This window comes from Theropithecus gelada, chromosome 8 (genome assembly GCF_003255815.1).
Source record: "Theropithecus gelada isolate Dixy chromosome 8, Tgel_1.0, whole genome shotgun sequence".
NCBI classification, from domain to species: domain Eukaryota; kingdom Metazoa; phylum Chordata; class Mammalia; order Primates; family Cercopithecidae; genus Theropithecus; species Theropithecus gelada.
In genome coordinates this window covers 121,327,704-121,347,491 of record NC_037676.1, presented here as the reverse complement: position 1 = coordinate 121,347,491, position 19,788 = coordinate 121,327,704, and positions in this window count along the sequence as shown.

Genomic DNA, 19,788 nt, shown 5'->3' with positions numbered 1-19,788 from the left:
ACTTAGTGAACGAATACACGAATGAATGAGCAGAATAGAAGTTTAATTCTGAAGGTAAAACACTGAAATATATTTAAGTTTAGATTTATCAAAGATTGACTTTATAACCTTTGCCAAGTCATATTTTATCTCTTTTATAAGGGTTTTGGTCTTTTAAAGCAGAAAATAATTAGGAGAAGTGAAACTGTACTTTAGAGTTTACAAACTACATCAACTATTCTGAATGAAAGGAAGTAATAAATATAAAAAAATTATAAAATTTTATACACTTCAGTTTTATTTGACATTTTAAGTAGCTGTAATGCCAAATATTACAGAAATAAGCAAGCTTTAGATATCATAATGTATATTGCATTCTTCAAAGGAACTGTAATCCTCTTCAGGGCATAGACTTTCTTATTGATCTATGTATTTTAATGACTCTATAAATATATTTGGAAGGAATGAAGTGTTTTTGTTTATAATTGATTGAATAGCTAATGAAGAATTTTTTCCTAATATATTTATTTATATATCCATGCATATATTCATCTATTTAGCCAGGCAGCCAGCTATAGGTTTGAAGTTTGTCCGAGGCTGACAGTCATTCTTTCAAATAGACTTTTTTGAGTATCTTCTTTCTGTGTGCAATGCTAGGCTAGATGTGGCAAAAGAGATGAAGATAAACAGGGCTGGTTTCTGGCTTCAAGTGAGTCATGATTATCATCTAAAGGAAATTCTCTAAATATCATCAATTGTGTTAGTCATTTGTTTGCTCCAAGGTGCTACATTTTTATGGCTGAAACATCTTAGTCCATGTGATTTGGAAGTACTATAGAACATAAAATAGGCCAACATTTTTCAAAATAATTTTAAATCCTTACATTGAAATTCTTTTATAGTTGAAATTTCAGAATTTAAATATTAGTACTGCATTCATCTAAAATTTCTATATTGAAGTCTTTTTCTTTATTTTTCTCATTCTCAGTCTCCTTGCTACATCATCAAGTATATAAATGTAGGTATAACTTTCTATTATTAAATCAGAAACCAACAACTCTTTTTCTTCTTCATACTACATACATTATACCTTACACTATATGTGTATGTGTATAACATGTATGCATATGTACTATATATATGCACACATGCAATAGTATACACGTTAACATCAAACATGAGGCCTTGCCTCTGTATACAGGGCAAAGTGTGATACACAAAAATGAGTTAGAGCTAATGAGAGAGAGAGAGAAAATTAGATTTTCTGAGGATCTAAAATAGCTGGCAAATAGCGCTGCTTAGAAAGCCGACAAACTTTACCACAGGTGGCTTTAACTTTTCACTCATTGACTCCAGCTTATACACAATGCCTCTTAGCAAATAAGGGCACCAAAATGTTGTAACCAGCTATTGAGGCATTCAAGCAATAACAGGAAGAGATAAATGGCAACTCAACAGGAAGAAAGTAAAAGAAAAAAAGAATATTAAAATTCAGACACAAAATTCTGAAAGCGTAGCTACCTGGGATCAGTGAAAAACTCCAAACACTTTATAAGTCCTCAGGGCTGCCTCATTTCATAATATGATACAATAATTCATATTCATAATAATCATGTCAACAAACAAAAATGTTTTTCTATTTGATATAGTATTTTGAAGAAGTGAGTGCAATGTAATTCAGTTTATTAAATTTTCCTCCAAAATCATTTAAGAATTTGGTCACTGAATAGGGAAATTTCCATCAATCCAGACACTTTTCTGTGAAATGCTTTATTTTCTAATAACTTTGGGTGTGTAAGGCAGTCACTCACTTTTCCTGGGGTCTAACCCTATGCATTTATTTCTTTCTGGATCTTCTCTGTTTAACTTGCCTTCTCTTGGTAATAAAATTTCCTTAAATGCAGTGTGGTTAAGTATGAATATAGAGAAAGATTTGTCTTTATTATGTACTGGGGGAATCACATTAACGTTGCCATACTTTGTCATCTTTAGTGATAACGTTCTTAGAAATTCTTACCACAAATGTATTTTCAAAGTTACTCTACAGCTAAGAATGTGAGTGTATCATAAAATTGTCTCCTTTCAGTGGACAATTCCATTTACTCACTTAAGATTGTTTTGTTAATGCATCCAATTTCCTGGAATGACCTTTTATAACATTTCTTGGCTGTTGATATCATCGGTCCTTTTGGAATCCTGAAATTTAAAAGCATATGACTTTATAAGTCTTTTAAAAAGTTACTGTTTGTTTTTCGTCTATTTTAGTTATTTAGGCAATCACCAAGATTGATCGCAATTTGGTTTTCCATCTAGATTTAGAGGCTTACTGCTTATGGCTTTTATTTTCCTTTCTTTCTAATTCTTTTTTGTTTTCTTCCCTGTAATTTACATTAATTCGTTCTTCTTTTGTTAGCCTCAGTTTTTCTTCCCCACAGAATGCAGTCTTGGAAGAATGTCCATCAAGGTTTCCTGGCCTTCCTAAGCTAAGAGATGTCTAAAGCCCCAAAGACTGAAGTCTAAACTAGCATAAAAGGGTCATATAAGGGTCAGGCATGGTGGTTCATGCCTGTAATCCCAGCACTTTGGGAGACCGGGCTAAGCGAATCACGAGGTCAGGAGTTCAAGACCAGCCTGGCCAACATGGTGAAACCCTATCTCTAATAAAACTACAAAAAGCTAGCAGGGTGTAGTGGCAGGAACCCGTAATCCCAGCTACTCAGGAGTCTGAGGCAGGGGAATCACTTGAACCCAGGAGGCAGAGGTTGCAGTGAGCCGAGATCAGGCCACTGCACTGCAACCTGGGAGACAGAGTGAGACTCCGTCTCAAAAAACAAACAAACAAACAAACAAAAAAAAGCAGTCATATAGGAATCCAGAAGATCCTAGATTTTATACTATCCACCAGAGAAGGGAATGGCAATAAAGTCATTTTTTTCTTTATGCACTAAATTATGAGCCTATCTTTCTGAGTTATTCCTACGCTCTCCTACTGCAGATGGCTTCCACTGTGTATGAAGGAAGAGTGTCTATGACAGCTCCAGTTTCCATCACCTTTATTGTTTGTAATCCCAGACGAAGAAAGATACATAATCTCTCCTGTCATCCATATATTAAACCTTCCAAGAAATCGATTGGCCATATGATTGAGTAGCATGCTCATTCTTGAACCAATCACGGTGGTTGGTGAAAATAGTTTATCTGATGGGCCAGCCTAGGGCGTGTCCCCACCCATGAAAAAGAGAGGCAGAACAACGGGTTTGCAGCCTAATCACAACCACATGGAAGAACATGTGCTGAACGAGAATAATCAATGTCAGTTATAAGGAACAGGCTAGGGCACCATCTAAGTGTAGACCTGGCTTTAAATAATAAAAACAGAAATTCTACTTTTAAAGTATGTGTACTTGTGCCAAATGCCCATTGCCTAGACATGTAACTTTGTACTAAATGTCATTCTTTTCTAAATGGAACATGATAAATTGTCACCCTGAATGCAGATTGACTTTTTAAAAAATGTAAGTCTTTTGATAGTGACTAACAATGACAACTAACAACATATAAACAAGGTACATGAAAATGAAGACCTCATAAGAGCAAAATGATGTTAACAGTAGTGAAATCTATTTTAAAATCCATTAGAAAAGCTTCAATAGGTACTAGTAATGAGTTTTAAAGCACCTAGGTCAGAAACATTAAACAAGCTGCTAGGTTACCCCACAAGATCCATTAATCATTTATGTTGCCTGCAAAACTGATCTGTTAAAATGGACTGAGCATGCAGTAGAGGAAGTGCTGACCTGTGAAATGTTCAGATGTGAGAACCACACAGATATTAACCACCAGTGACAGCTCCAATAAGAAGCTGAAGGCTACTGATACTCGAGGAAGAAAAAATCAGGAAAAATGACTGAGTAATCTGGCCAGATAAATGTTTCTCTACTTAACTGTTCTTGCTTTGTGCCAAGCAAAAACAGCCAGGTGCTCCACACAAAACGCCACTAGAAGCACTCTTCCCAGCCCTTTAAATTGGATTTGTTGGTTTCACCAACATGCGTCATCATTTGGATAAACCACCATGACCATCTCACTGGCTATTGACATCGCAGGATACCACACCTGTGGTATGCCTGCAGGCTTCAGCTATCACTTGTTGATGCATGTGCTAAGGGTCAAATGTGTATGTTTCCGAACCTCTTTATGCCAGTTCACTTATGACTATAATAAAATAATTAAATATTAATAAAGCAAAGTTATATTTATCATAAAAGTGTTGCTTCTGTGAAAATTAAGTTGGATCCATTGTAAAATCTTGACAAATACCATTTTCCAAAAAATGCTGTGGAATAAGGTAAGTTCAGCACTTACTTAAGGTGGTCATGCTAGCTGTCTTCCTTACCATCTCAGAGACTTTCCACTCCACTGTTTACCCTGTATATCGTCTGATGTTCCCCTCAACTTCACCTTTCTTTCTCCTCTTCCTGCTCTCTTCTGTTATTCAGGAGGCTGGACTATAAAAATTAACTCATCAATAGACTCCCTAGCTATCAGGCTCTGACTTGTTTTGGCCAATGAGGAACAATGGCAGGAGACAAAAGGAAGAGACGTTTTGAATGTTTATTGCTCTACTCCCTCCCAGTGGAGTCACATTGGGCTGGCTGTACCCCTGACCAAAGTTCTTATTTTCTGTCAGGTAGCATCCTTTCTCTGGCTTCCAGTAATTGCTCCCTTTTCTTTTCAGGCCTGTGAGTGTTAATGGTGCTCAATTTTTACTAGGGCACTACATCATCTCTGTGTTTCTCTATACTTTGTCCATGTCTTTGTTTCTAGCCCCCCCCTTTTTTTTGAGATGTCATCTTGCTCTGTCACCTAGGCTGGTATGCAGTGGCATGATCTCGGCTCACTGCAACCTCTGCCTCCCGGGTTCACGTGATTCTCCTGCCTCAGCATCCCAAGTAGCTGGGATTATAGGCACCAGCTACCACACCCGGCTAATTTTTGTATTTTTAGTAGAGATGGGGTTTCATCATGTTGGCCAGGCTGGTCTCGAACTCCTGACCTCAGGTGATCCACCCGCCTCGGCGTCTCAAAGTGCTGGGATTACAGGCATGAGCCACCGTGCTCAGCCCAGACCTTATTTTAAACTTGCCATGACTTAATCATTTTGCGTCTATTAGCTGCTCCTACCTGCACCCTCACTGACTTAGCGAAGGAATTGAAAGTGTAGCTGCTGTCGTGAGACAGCCCTGGATGCCTGTATTGACTCTATCATTTCCTATTCTAAGTGGAGGATGTAGAGCAGCATCTAAGGTAACTTATCAAACTCCAGTTTTTTATTCATAAAAATATGGATAATAATAAATTTGACTCCAGAGCATACAATCTGTTCCTACCGCTATAGGAAGAATGAATTATTTATAGCTTTTTTTTGCTTAGTTCAGTGTCTGGCACATACTAAGCACTTATTAAATTTTGGTGAATGAATAAATTAATTTGTGAATGAATGACAACATTTTCTTACACAGATGCACTTCCTGGCAAATGTTTCAGTCAGTGATCTGATCCTCTATGGCATTTAGGAAAAATTTTCCTTAGGCAAGAACCAGATTTGCCCCATGTTGAGAACTTTCATTAATGTCTGTTCCCATTGGGTAAGCTCAAACTCTAAAATAAATCATGTAAAATTTAAATGAGCTAAAATAAAATGGGGCATAATGAGTCGTGAAGATACATGTTACTTTGGCCTTAGAGCCATGTGGGCTAGAATTAAAAAATATATATATATTATATATATATATACACACACATATATATTTGTATTAACTCTGTGTGTGTGTGAGTATATATATATATCTGACTTCCTAGTCAAGGCTAATACAAATATATATATTTGTGTGTATATATATACACACACATAAATATGCATGTGTATGTATACAAATTTATAAAATATATATACATATATAAAATATATAAAAATGAATATATATTTATCAGAGATAAATATATCAGAAATTATATATAAATACATACATAAAAATATATAATATATACATAGATATCTTCTCTGATATGTATATATATTAGAGAAGTATAAGCCAAGCAGAGTTGAAAGGGAATTGAGAGTACAGAAATGGGAGTTAGCTTTGCTGTGTTAGAAGATGGCAAATAGTTAAAACTGAGATATTACAAGACATTGAAGGAAAGGTCTAATAAAACCTCTCAGTTGAATAAAGTGATTTGGGGCAAAGATTAGATGAAGAAGGTAGACTTCCCACCTACAGTTCCAGAGAGTCTCAAAGAAATAGCCACTGACTTGAGAAAGAGGGGACCAGGGATGAAAGTGGGGTGGGGTGGGAGGCGCTGAGCATGCATGCAACACATGGGGTCTGAGAAGTCTTCCTAGCCAGGAGCTTTATGAGTGGTTGCTGGTACACGGAACCAAAATTTAGGATCCAAAACCTATTAATTTTTTTTTTTTTTTTTTTGAGAGAGAGTCTCGCTCTGTCACCCAGGCTGGAGCGCAATGGCGTGATCTCGGCTCACTACAACCTCTGCCTCCCGGGTTCAAGCGATTCTCCTGCCTCAGCCTCCCGAGTAGCTGGGATTACAGGCACCCACCATTGTGCCTGGCTAATTTTTGTGTTTTTAGTAGAGGTGGGGTTTCACCATTTTGGCCGGGCTTCTCTCGAACTCCTGACCTCAGGTGATCTACCCACCTCGGCCTCCCAAAGTGCTGGAATTACAGGCATGAGCCACTGTGCCCATCCCAAAGCCTACTAATTTTTAAAGGGATTACATTGCTAAAGAAACTACAACTCTGGTCTAAAAAATCCTTTGATTTCAGGAGATCTAAAACAATCCTCAGGTGCCAAACCTTTGAAGAAAAAGAGCTAGGCTTCAAAGGCTATTACAGCTCCAGAAGAAGACACGGTCTCTAACATCTGCACCAGCTGTGGCCAAGGAGAATAAAGGACAAGGTAGACCTTCCATGTACACAGAACCAGGGGGTAGTAGAGAACACTGGTCAAAGGCATTCCTCCCAGGCAGCATAGTAATGATGGTGAGACAGCAGTGTACAAGAGCACACATGCACTTATTCTGGCAGCCTGAACAACCTTATATTCTCAAATTGGCTAATGGCACTGCACTGTCAAATTGCCAGGTGTAGTGTCTCACTTTAACAGAAATATCTTGCTTTAAATAATAAACACAAGCCTTTTTCAACTCGAAAATGTCAACTTGATAAAAAATAAATAGACCATAAGATCATCATGGACATTATAACAATTCGAAATACCTCATGGAAGTATCTTCTTGGAAAATTGTAATTGCTAGTCTCTAATTTGGGAAATTCCAGTAATTGTCAAGACACTCAGGGAAACTAAAATTTCAGTGAATATGAAAATGATCAGGAGTCAATAGGATTGATTTTTAGCCGGCGATTATATCTTCATGGTCTTATCTGTGTTTGGTTTCTGTGTGAGCCACCAAACACAGCCTTGTTTATTGGATTGAGATATTCAGACCAGTGTGCCTGGGAGGTTCAAAGCAAAGGAAAGCATGGCCTGTCTTTCTCTACTACCAGTTTTACTTAAAGTCCAGATGGACACATTATTTTATATTAAAATAAACACACTATAATGTGGAATAGATTGAAACATTTAGATAAATTTTTAAGATGAGATATGAAACTGCAAATAAATTTATTTTTGCAACATTGACATATTTCAGCTTCCCTGAGCTGAATCACTTGGCAAGAACAAGTTTGCATGCCTAAGTTAACTGTGAAACTGGGAGGTGAGAGAGAACAGAAGGAATAAAGAAGTGTAGGAGGAATTTTACAATTAAACAAGATGGATATTGGTGCCTTATGATATTTATATCCAAGATCCCACTGATCTTAGGCCACTGGGTAGAAGAACAAGATTGAGGCCTAGGACTTACAAGATTGAATGCTCCAAGAAATTGTGATGTATCATGTTAACTTGGGCAGGATGAAGGTAGAGTAATGGCACACCTTTGCCCTTTGTGTCTTTTCATTTATTTTCCTTTCTTCCATTCAGCCATTCAGTTCAATTCAAAGTCAACATAATTCAGAATAGTAGTATTCCATTCAAAGACATATCAATGTTTAGATAGATGAATAGGTAGGTAGACAGATAGATAGAAAAGAGAGAAAAGGAGACACAGAGAAAGACAGCAATTCCATGAGTTAATGGAATCTTTACTCACCCCTCATCTTACCCCTACTCCTGCCACACAAGAGCAAGACTGAGCACAAGACCAAATGTAAGCAGAAGACCAAGACAGAGCAACTTGGGGACAATCACAGGAAGTTTTATCACAGTCAGCAAGGGACACTATATTTATCCCTGGAGCTGGTAAAGTGGGAGGATGAGTTTGGAATTGCAGGTGATCATCATTCTCATTACGGGATGAGGGACTACAGAAAAGAGCCAAACAAAGATGACAACAACCTAGAGAAGGCAGAGCCCTTCAGGCCCTGCATCAAGATAGACTCCAATCCAGCTGCAGTCTTGTGTTTCCCAGTTTCCTTCCCTGTTTCCATTAGTCTGAGATGGGTTTCTGATTTCTTGTCATTAAAAAATTCTGGAGCAGCAGTACGTAGAAATGATGGTGCAGAGGGAAAGGGGAAACTTGTTTCTGGGGTAACCATTACCTGTGCAAATGACCTTTTTCTTGATTGAACTAACAGTGACTGAAAATAAAATGTCGAGTCATGCCCTATGTGTAGGGATTTGGTTAAAACTTAAATAAATACACAACAACCAACTTACTGGTAGTTCTTTTTGGATAGCATAAAAAACAATTGCATAAATATCCACTTTGCAAGCATGATGCCTGTGGTGCCAAAGAATGTCAGGGTATTGTTGCTGGAAATGTTTCAAAAATGGTTTTCAAAGATAAGGATTGGCAATTACAGGAGCGTCCTCAGAGACCTGACATGCTAAGATGTGCCAAGGGGTGGACCGCCCTCTTGAATTACATCTGGCACTGTTTGCCTTAGCAATTTAGAGAGTTCCTAAAGTTAGAAATCATCTTAGACCTTTTTGTAGCTGTCAAAACCAGCTCTGCAGACTCAACAGCTCTCTTTTCACCTGTAAATAAACCTATTTACTTGCAGGTATTTTATAAAAAGTCCCTACAACAAGCTCTATTGTCTTAGAGAATTTCTCTTGGCTTTACCCTCTATTTCTCATTAAAAATCGCCTGTTCAATGCTGGGTTCATGTTCCATTGCGTAACATCTGGTTTCTACTATTCTTCTCAGTGTTTTATTCTGACACTTTATTAGGACTGTCTGTATCAATTCTGCTTGCTATTTTTTTGAGACAGTTTCACTCCATCACCCAAGCTAGAGTGCTATGGCGCCATCTGGGCTCACTGCAATCTCTGCCTCCAGGGTTCAAGCAATTCTTGTGCATCAGCCTCCTGAGTAGCTGGGATTATAGGCACTTGCCACCATACCTGGCTTTTTGTTTGTTGTTTATTTTAGTAGAGACAGGGTTTTGCCATGTTGGCCAGGCTGGTCTCAAACTCCTGACCTCAAGTGATCTACCCAAAGTAATGGGATTACAGGTGTGAGCCACCGTGTCTGGCCTACTTGCTGTTTTTGAACCAGTTTATCTTGCCCTGGTCTCCAGAATCCCTCCATCAGCCTTCATTTGCTGAAGAAGTGAGTTTAGTCCCCTTCTTTGTGCTATATATATTCATTTGCTCCTCTAATTCCATGTCTATCTGGCTTCACCATGTTCAGAGCCTCAGGAGTCTGAATTTTATAGACAACAACTGGACGCTTTACCCCTGGTTTCTTGTTGGGATTGACCAATGGGAAGCACCTGTAGGAGAACAAAGGAACAGCAGGAGATGCAAGTGAGCTGATGACCTCTTGGCTTCCTTCTGTGACTGGCAGCAGGTTGTTTTCCCACCTCCTAGGTCACAGTTCCTCTCAGGGAGCCCTTGTATGTGGCTCTCTGTAGGTTTGGTTAACGGTCCTCACATCGGCCCTACGGTCTCTGCTGCAAATGCTCTGCATGTTTATCACCCCTTGATGGTTTCCCTTAACCTTGGCTATACCTTTGTAAAAAATTCCCTTTGCTACTCTTCTCAATTACTCCATGTACTGTGCCATCTTTCCCATCCACATGCTGACTAAAGTATCCCTGTTCCCTGATTGGTACATTGCACATTATAGGACCAGTAGACACCTAGAGACCTTGAGTTCTATTCATGGGTTCATCATTTATAAGCTGGTTATAGGGCAAATATGTATGCATTACTTATTATATCCTGGACACTTTGCCTTGGACTTCATGCTACAGTGATGAATGTGGCATAATCCCTGTCTTAACAGGAAATACTATGAAAGAAACATATAGAACTTCACTGAGAGAGATCCCTGAGAGACTTTGGGAAGCTGAGATATGTGAACTGTATTTTATCAAATGAATGAAAGGTTAGTCAGTAGATGCTATGGTCTGAATGTCTGTGTCTGCTCAAAATCCATATTTTGAAATCCTAACCCCAAATGTGAAGGCATTAGAAGGTGAGGACCTTGGAAGGTGACTAGATTACCAGGAAGAACCAGCATGAATGGAGGCTAAGGCAGGAGAATGGCGTGAACCCAGGAGGCAGAGCTTGCAGTGAGCCAAGATAGCGCCACTGCACTCCAGCCTGGGCGACAGAGCAATATTCCGTCTCAAAAAACAAAACAAAACAAAACAAAAAACAAAACAAAACAAAAAAATCACCTCAAAGAGCTCCTTTTTTTTTTCACACCTCCTGCCATGTGCAGACACCGTTAGAAGACAGATCTCTTTAAAACAGCAACTGGGCCCTCACCAGACACCGAATCTTCTGGCTCTTGCGTCTTGGAATTCTCACCCTCCAGAACTGTGAGAGCTAAATTTCTGTTGTTTGTAAGTCATATAGTCTCTGCAACTCTGTTATAGAAGCCTGAATGGACTAAGACAGCAAACAACAGGAACAATACATAAAGGAGGCAACACACACAAATCAGAGAGACAAACCTGCCACAGAAACTGCTAGTACATGTGTCTATTTGCAGGTATGTCCATGGAAGGAAGTAGCAAACAGCAGGAGGTGAAAATGCAAGCAAAGGCCATATTACAAAGAATCCATATTCATTCATCAAATATCTAAGTTTCATAGCATGTCATGTTGTGAATTTGTGGCTTTAATCTGCAGGTATACAAGACTAAGAGCTAGGATTGGAGGCAATACTTCTGTGACTGTATAACTGCAAAAGTTAGAAAAATGATTGGCTTCATGAATTAAGTCCTATTGTATTCTAAAAATTAGATAAAAGCAGCCCATCCTATTATTTAAAAGTAACTAGGATGTGCTAAAGTAGTAGAAAGAGAGGAAAATAGCACTCATTTAAAACTGATGTAGAGTAACTTCTCTAGTCTAGAATAATATTTCTACAGCAGAGGGACATGAATGCTTTTAGAATCCCAGACAAAGGACTTGAGGTCCTCACCACTGTGGACCCCTGAGATGATGCTTCCCTCCAGCAACATTCTCAATGTCCTTTAAGAAGACTCCGTGCTCTCCATCTTCCCAATATACTCCCTCTCAGGATAACATCACTCCAGCCCAGGGGACCCGAATGTGTCATCTTCCCCCTCTCTGTCAGAACAGTTGTTTCTCAGAGCAAAAGTATCTCAACAGATACTTTTATTTTTTTTCTTTTTAGGAGCTTTATCATGTTTGACTTTAAGTGTTTATCATGTTTGACTTTTTAAGTGTTTTCAACCAGATCCCCATGGAACACTCTATCTCTATTAGAATCATTTTCTTTATGTGAGTGTATATTTTTCCTTGCCTTCTGAGGGATAGAAATGAGAATAGTCTTCAAAATTCTTGAAATGTCTATTTGTTTCTTTTGAAGAATGGATGAAATGTTTCTAAGTTGCAAACATATTCATAGCCAATGGAGGTGTTGTGTAACAGTAATGTTTTTATAGTCTTTTTCTTCCCCACACATCCAGGAATAGATGTGTTGTACATACAGATGACAAGCTTATAAAAGTTGAGTTTTGAGAAGTCACATAGAACACATGTGGCAAAGCCATAGCAGAAACTCTGGACCTTCCAAATATGCCCATCATCATAGGGTGAAACAGAGAAATGCAGTGATTAGGAATGCAAGCACTGGACTGGACTGCTGCATTGAAATCTCAGCAGGGTGGCCTGAGGGATGTTATTCAGTCTCTGTGCCTCAATTTCCTTATGGGTAAATTGAAGATAATTATAGTATGTGTCACAGACTAAAACATGTAAAATGCTTAGCATAATGCTCAAATTACAGCATTATATTTATAACAATAATAGTTATGACTATCTTCTGACTCACATGCCCAGCCACCATTCTTAGTCTTGCTGCTTTAACTCTCCTTTATGAGCAAGCTTCTTGAAAATCTTTTCTATATACACTATCCCTACTTCTTTCAGCCCATTTCCTCTCCAAGCCTATTCTACTTTGTTTTTGTTTTCCATTCTGATACTGACAAACACAATAGATACTTTTTTGTTTGTTTGTTTGTTTTGAGATGGAGTCTTACTCTGTCACCCAGGCTGGAGTACAGTGGCACAATCTCAGCTCACTGCAACCTCTGCCTCCTGGGTTCAAGCGATTCTCCTGCCTCAGCCTCCTGAGTAGGTGGGATTACAGACATGAGCCACCACACCTGGCTACTTTTTGTATTTTTAGTAGAGATGGATTTTCCATGTTTGCCAGGCTGGTCTTGAACTCCTGATCTCAGGTGATCCTCCCACCTCAGCCTCCCAAAGTGCTAGGATTACAGGCGTGAGCCACCACACTGGCCCCCAATAGATACTTTTTAATTGCTGTTTTTACTTGAATTTTCAGAGACATTCAATATAGTTGTCTGTTTCTTTGTTTTCAAACATTTCTGATTCTATTACTACTTCTCTGACCACTCTTTACCAGTCTTCCTTAAGAGACTCTTCTTGTTCCTTCTCCCCAACCTTCAAATATTAGGATAATTTGTATCTCAGTCCTGGGATATCTGCTGTCCTCACTCAACATCTTTACTCCAAGCAACTTCACCCATTTCTGTAGTGTTAAATTCCATCTATATGTCCATCACTGCTATGGTACTCTGTGGCCGGAACTGCCCCAGGGAAGAGCTTAAAAGAACATAAATGGGAAATGTTCCGGTTTTATGACAAGAGTCTCAGATAAATTGAGATTGCAAAATTGCTGGCACAGAAGAATTTCAAGTCCTGGAACCTGGTCTTTGGGCACATATGATATGCCTTTGAGTTGCAGAATTATTGCCTTATATAGCAGCATAAGTTGTTTCTGACAAGGTCTTTCAAAAAGGAGAAGATTTGATTGTTCAGGGCTTCTCAGATATAGTGTACTTCTCACCCCATATGAGGTTGCTGAATATTACCACTGTCTTGAGTGAACTCTAGTGAAGAATAGCAGGGAAACTTGCTCAGATGTATAATTTGGTAGATATCACTGTTGAGTAATTAATAAAATATCTATGAGTCTTGTGTCTTTGAATTTGTCTCTGATTTCTTTGATCTAGGTCTGAGACATTTTTTGCATGTGAGTTGGATAGTAAAAATTATCGAAGAGCTTATGTGGGAGGAGAGGAAGCAAGGTTAACACAGCACTCCTCTCATGTCAGAGTGCGCTAATGTTAAGCCTGGTACATGATGGTAAAAGAATCAAAGACTTATTAGGCACGTTCAGTTATTGAGGGAAAAAGGGGAATTTATCCTGATGGATCCTAAAGGAGGCAAATTAAAGACTAACCCTTTCTTATTGCCCTAGAATGGTTGGAGGGCAGAAAGGCAGGACAGTGAGAAAGAAAAAGCAGAAGCAGACAGCAGTAGCCCAGGTATTCCTGGAGTACATCAATAAATCAAAGGGGGAGTAGTACATGGAACTGCTGATCACCAGGGCAATGGTGACTCATGCAGAAAATACAATGTCCTCCACCATCTTTAAGAAAGATGTAACTGAATAAACATAATATTTCTGAGGAAAGCCCTGGAAGATCTTGGACACAGAATATGATCAAATATGTCAACAGCTGAAAAATTTGATCCCCTGAGACTTCTAAAGTTAGTGGGTGCCCCCTTCTTCTTCTGTCAATGAATAGAGTATGTTTCACATTATCCTTCACCACAACCAGCAGTTTCAGCTTAGGTCTTCTAGTAGGAGAATAATGTGAAGCATCTGAGATTGAAATAGACAGTATACCTGCTTTCTTCCACGAAAAATATCTCCAGCAGCTGGGTGATATGGTTTGGCTCTTTGTCTCCATCCAAATCGCATGTTGAGCTGTAATCCTTAATGTTGCAGTGTGGGGTGACCTGGTGGGGATTGGTCATGTAGATGGATTTCCCCCTTGCTGTTCTCATAACAATGAGTGAGTCTCATGAGATCTGGTTGTTTAAAATTGCATACCACTTCCCCTTTCACTCTCTCTCCCACTCCTCCATGTGAAAAAGGCGCTTGCTTCCCCTTCACCTTTCTGCCTTTCTGCCATAATTGTAGGTATTCTGAGACCTCCCCAACCATCTTTTCTGTACACCTATGGAACTGCTGTACAGGAAGATTAAACATCCTTTCTTCACAAATTACTCAGTCTCGTGTAGTTTTTTATTGCAGTGTCAGAATGGACTAATAGAGAGAATTGGTACCAGATAAGTGGGGCATTGCTATAAAGATCTTTGAAAATGTAGAAGGGAGTTTGGAACTGGGTAATGGGCAGAAGTTGGAGCAGTTTGGAGGGATCAGAAGAAGACAGGAAAATGAGGGAAAGTTTGGAACTTCCTAGAGACTTGTTGAATGGTTGTGATCAAAATGCTGATAGTGATATGGACAGTGAAGTCACAGCTGAGGAGGTCTTAGATGGAGATGAGGAACATATTGGGAACTGGAGCAAAGGTCACTTTTGCTATACTTTAGCAAAGAGACAGGTGGCATTCTGCCTCTGCTCTAGAGATCTGTGAAACTTTGAACTTTAGGGAGATGATTTAGCGTATCTGGTTAAAGAATGTATCTTGGCTAAAGTGGGCCAAGGTATAGCTCAGGCCACTGCTTCAGAGGTGCAAGCCCCAAGCCTTGGCAGCTTCCACACTGTGTTGGGCTTGTAGGTGTGCAGAAGGCAATAGTTGAGTTTTGGGGGCCTGTGCCTAGATTTCAGAGGATTTATAGAAATGCCTGGATGTCCAGGCAGAAGTCTGTGCAGGGGTGGAGCCCTCATGGTGAACTTCTACTAAGGCAGTGCAGAGGGGAAATGTGGGGTTGGAGCCCCAACACACAGTCTTCACTAGACCACTGCCTAGTGGAGCTCTGAGAAGAGGCCTACCATCCTTCAGACCCCAGAATGGTAGATTCACTGATAGCTTGTACTTAAAAGGCACTTAACACCAGCCTGTGAAAGTAGCTGCAAGGCCTGTACCCTGCAGAGACACAAAGATGGAGTCTCGGGAGGTCACCCCTTGCCTCAGCGTTACCTGAATGTGAGATATGGAGTTGAAGGAGATTATTTTGGAGCTTTAAGATTTAATGACTGCCCTGCTGAGTTTTGGACTCACATGGGCCTGCAACCCCTTTGTTTTGGTCAATTTCTCCTTTCTGGAATGGTAGCATTTACCCAATGCCTATATCCCCATTATATCTTGGCAGTAACTAACTTGATTTTGATTTTACAGGCTCATAGGCAGAGGGGAGTTGCCTTGTCTCAGGTAAGACTTTGGACTTGGACTTTTGAGTTAATGCTGGAATTAGTTAAGATTCTGGCAGACAGTTGGGAAGGCATGATTGGTTTTGAAATGTGAGAAGATCATGAGATTTGGGAGGGGCCAGGGGCAGGATGATATGGCTTGGCTCTGTGTCCCCACTCAAATCTCCTGTTGAACTGTAATCCTTAATGTTGGGGAAGGGACCTAGTAGGAGGTGATCGGATCATGGGGACAGATTTCCTTGTTGCTATTCCCATGATAGTGAGTGAGTTCTCAGGAGATCTGATTGTTTAAAAGTATGTGTCACTTCCCCTTTTTCTTTCTCTCTCCTGCTGTGCCATGTGAAGATGGTGCTTGCTTCCCCTTTGCTTTCCTGCTATGATTGCCAAGTTTTCTGAGGCTTCCCCAACCATGCTTCCTGTAAAACCTATAAAACTGAGAATCAATTTAACCTCTTTGCTTCATAAATTACCCAGTCTCAGGTAGTTCTTTATAGCAGTGTAAGAATGAGCTGATACACTGAGACACCAGTTAAAACAGCACTTTGTCCATTTTTGGTGAATTGAGATAGGATTTATTGAGCTTCATGGGAAAGAGATTCACTGGATCAAAGGTTCCCTCCAAGAACCGCTAGAATAAGAGCACATAAACCTAAATGAGAGTCAGTTAACTTTTAGTGATGTAAGCACAAAACAGATGAATTTGTCTTTTACCCTTGATTATTGGATGTCAAAGGAAGAAGTCATGTTAAGAGTAAAGAAGCTATGAATCTATAATCCCAATGGGTATGTGGTAATTACACTTCTGCAAAATGTGAGGATATTCTTTAACAACTATGGCTGGTAATTCTTAGGAATTAAGGTACCAGAAAGATTGTTATTGCAGGTATGTTTCAGAATCCCAGCATGCAAATTTAGGAGTGATTGCAAGCAATTTAAACATAAAGATTTCCAGTTAAATAAATTTTGCATACCAGGGCCCAGATATTAGGTATATTTCTGTCCATTTGTAACTGAGAATTTGTGGTAATAAAAAAGACACATCCTTTGCCTTGTATATAATTTCACCTTGCAAATATCTAGATAATTCATAGGGGCATGAAAAGGTGAGGCCGGAACATTAGTGCATATTGAGCTATTGAATTTTCTGAAATACAAGGATAGGGGAAACTTATAACAAAAATTTTTAAAGAGAAGAGTTGTATAATTCCCCATCCCACCCCTGATGAGATAGATGACCTAAGGAAAGAAGTTGTAAAGTACTTTCTCTTCAGAACTTTCAAATATGAAGACACATCATATTTATTTACTCCCTGACTTCCTTTACTTACTCTTTTTTATAAAATTTCTCTATGCTGAAGGATTTAGGGTTAGGAAACCCAGAAGGAATATTTTTCAGCCTTATTCAGAAGCTGTTCCTTTTTGATATTTCATTCTAGTGTCTCAAATGCATTTAAAAAATATATCAACTTATTTCCTTTTTTATGTCAAATATAGATATCAAAATTGGCAATAGCTACTTGTGTTTTTTAATTCTGTTCTTTTAGTTTTAAGGTTCTTTAGGTATTTTTTCCTAAAGTTTAGAGAAAAAACAATGTACTTCTTCTGTGAATGGGAAAAGTATAGTGTCTATAAGTTCCATACAATAATCCTTCATCAATTGTACAGTTCAAGTCCCTGAAAAGGGACTGACCAAAGTCAGCAAAATTGAAGATCATACAAAACAGAGAATTTGGGGAAAAGTATTTTTAAACATAAACACTTCCAGAAAGTATCCATTTCTAAAACACATCTGTTTCTCCTGGTAAACTTTCTCTACAACCACCTTCTCTGAGTTTATTCAGGAAATAGCCATGTGAAGTTGGCTAGTTCCCTAGAAGTTGACCTACTAGGGAAGGGTCAACCACAATTTTATAGTATATAGACAACACTTCTTAGTAAAAATATTCACCTAGACCTTATTAGATTTAAATGGAATATGTTTTGAAGTTATATCTCCCCTTACTTCATTTGATCAAGACTTCAAAAATGCTTCTGTACCTTCCTGGATTTTTTACACATCATAACAGGGGTTATGAGTACCCTTCCTAAGCCTAGCATTCCATCAACACATCAGTAGGTGGATTGAACTATAGACGTTAGCATCTCCAACACCTCTCCCACAGGGCTGTCAACTAGATTTACACAAAGAGGAAGGATTAACATTGATAAATTAATCAATTTAGTGGTTCCAAAGTAAAAAAATGCATGTCAAAGTGCTATATAGCTTTAAATTGTATAAACACCCATTAGTCTGCATTATCTCCCAACTGTAGTCATCAACAAGGTGATTAATTTGGAATTGCTGTGCTTACATTTTCATGCATTATAAAATGACTGACTCACTTCTCCCTTTCTCCCTACCCCTCCTTATTTCATTATGAAAGTGATAATCTATGCCAAATCTGAGTTTCACTGAATGTCAAGTGTAGATCACTAGGGAAAACTAAGGCAAAAGACCATTTGCCACTTGCCAACACTCATTCATGAACAACCACAAGGATGCATTCTATCTTATGAGGAAGTGGTGTCGGTATTTACATTAACATGGGAACACCTTGTTCACATCATGAGTAAGCCAAAATGGGCATGTTAATGTATTTGAACAGATGTGTCAACGTTATTCTTCAAGAAAGAGTGATGCAGTTATACAATTTTTTTTGCCTAATTTATTTCAGCACATTTTTGAGAGCTATGATGCTGCAACATAACATAGGTGTAAAAATAGGATAGATTTATATAATCCTGACAAATAATGGAATCTTGAGCTTCGAGGCCATAGGCTTGATATTCAGTGAATCTGAAGGCTAAAGATCTGATTTGTCTTCTTCTCTATTGTGTCTCTACCACTTTTCAGGGTGCTGTCTAAAACATATTAGATACTCCATAAACATTTCTGATGAATTAATGAGTTAACAAACTCTACTATTCATCTAAGCTATAGCCTTTCTAATTGTTCACGGTGTAGGCGTCATGCATTTGAGCTCTGATTCTGACTTCATACTCCCACTGGCACTGGGCTCCTGCTCTGAACCCTCTCAAGGGGGCCTTACCAACCATCTCCCTTTTAAAGACTTCCTCCTCTGGGGGTTGAACCCTTTCTACCATGTACCACCCCCTAATAGACCAGTTATGTTTGAGATGTTGCAGTTGGCTTTGAATACAATTCGTTCTCCACATTTGTCTCTCTTGTGCTTCACCAGCAAAATTTAAATGTATTGAGTATGGAGCATATGATCTAGCTCTTGAGGTTTGTGTAGTCCTATTTATTCACCTTTGTGTCTATAGTGAGGACAGTTATTCCCTTTCTTATTTGTCTTTTCTTTAAAACTCTGCTCGTGGTGCTCCAGCTTGTGCCAGCACCAGACTTTCCAGAGTTGTAAACAGCAGAAGAAAAGGAAGGGACCATGTGTAGAAATCAGAGAAAAGCATATTTTAGGTCACTATAAGAAAAAACTTTTTAATAGGCTTACCAGATTACCAAAAATGTTCAAATATGAACTGCATGACCATGTGTTAGGGGAAGAGTAAAATAAAGTTTTATGTTCATAAAAAGGTCCATAGGTACAATATCTGTGGCCAGCGGCTCCTTTCCTTCAATCCCACATGAAAGGACATGTCAGATGTCCCCCACCTATGAATTTTAAAGGATTTGGCTAAATTATGAAGGCCTTACAACCTCAAGGAGATACAAGCTAATGATTTCATTTTTAAGTAGAAAATAGTTAATTTTATGTGATCACCATAGGTTCAGATAAACTGCATCCTATAAAAAGGTATAGATAGTTTTAGAATCAATCGTATCCAGTGATGGACTTCAGGTCTAATTCCAACAAGCAGTACAACTGTTGGCAAATTTATTCACCTTCCCACAGATAAAAATTTTATCTATAAATAAGTACAAAAATGTATCGTGCTGTACACACACACACACACTTAGTGTATACATATATATGTTGTATGTATAGTATATATATGATAGACATATATTCACA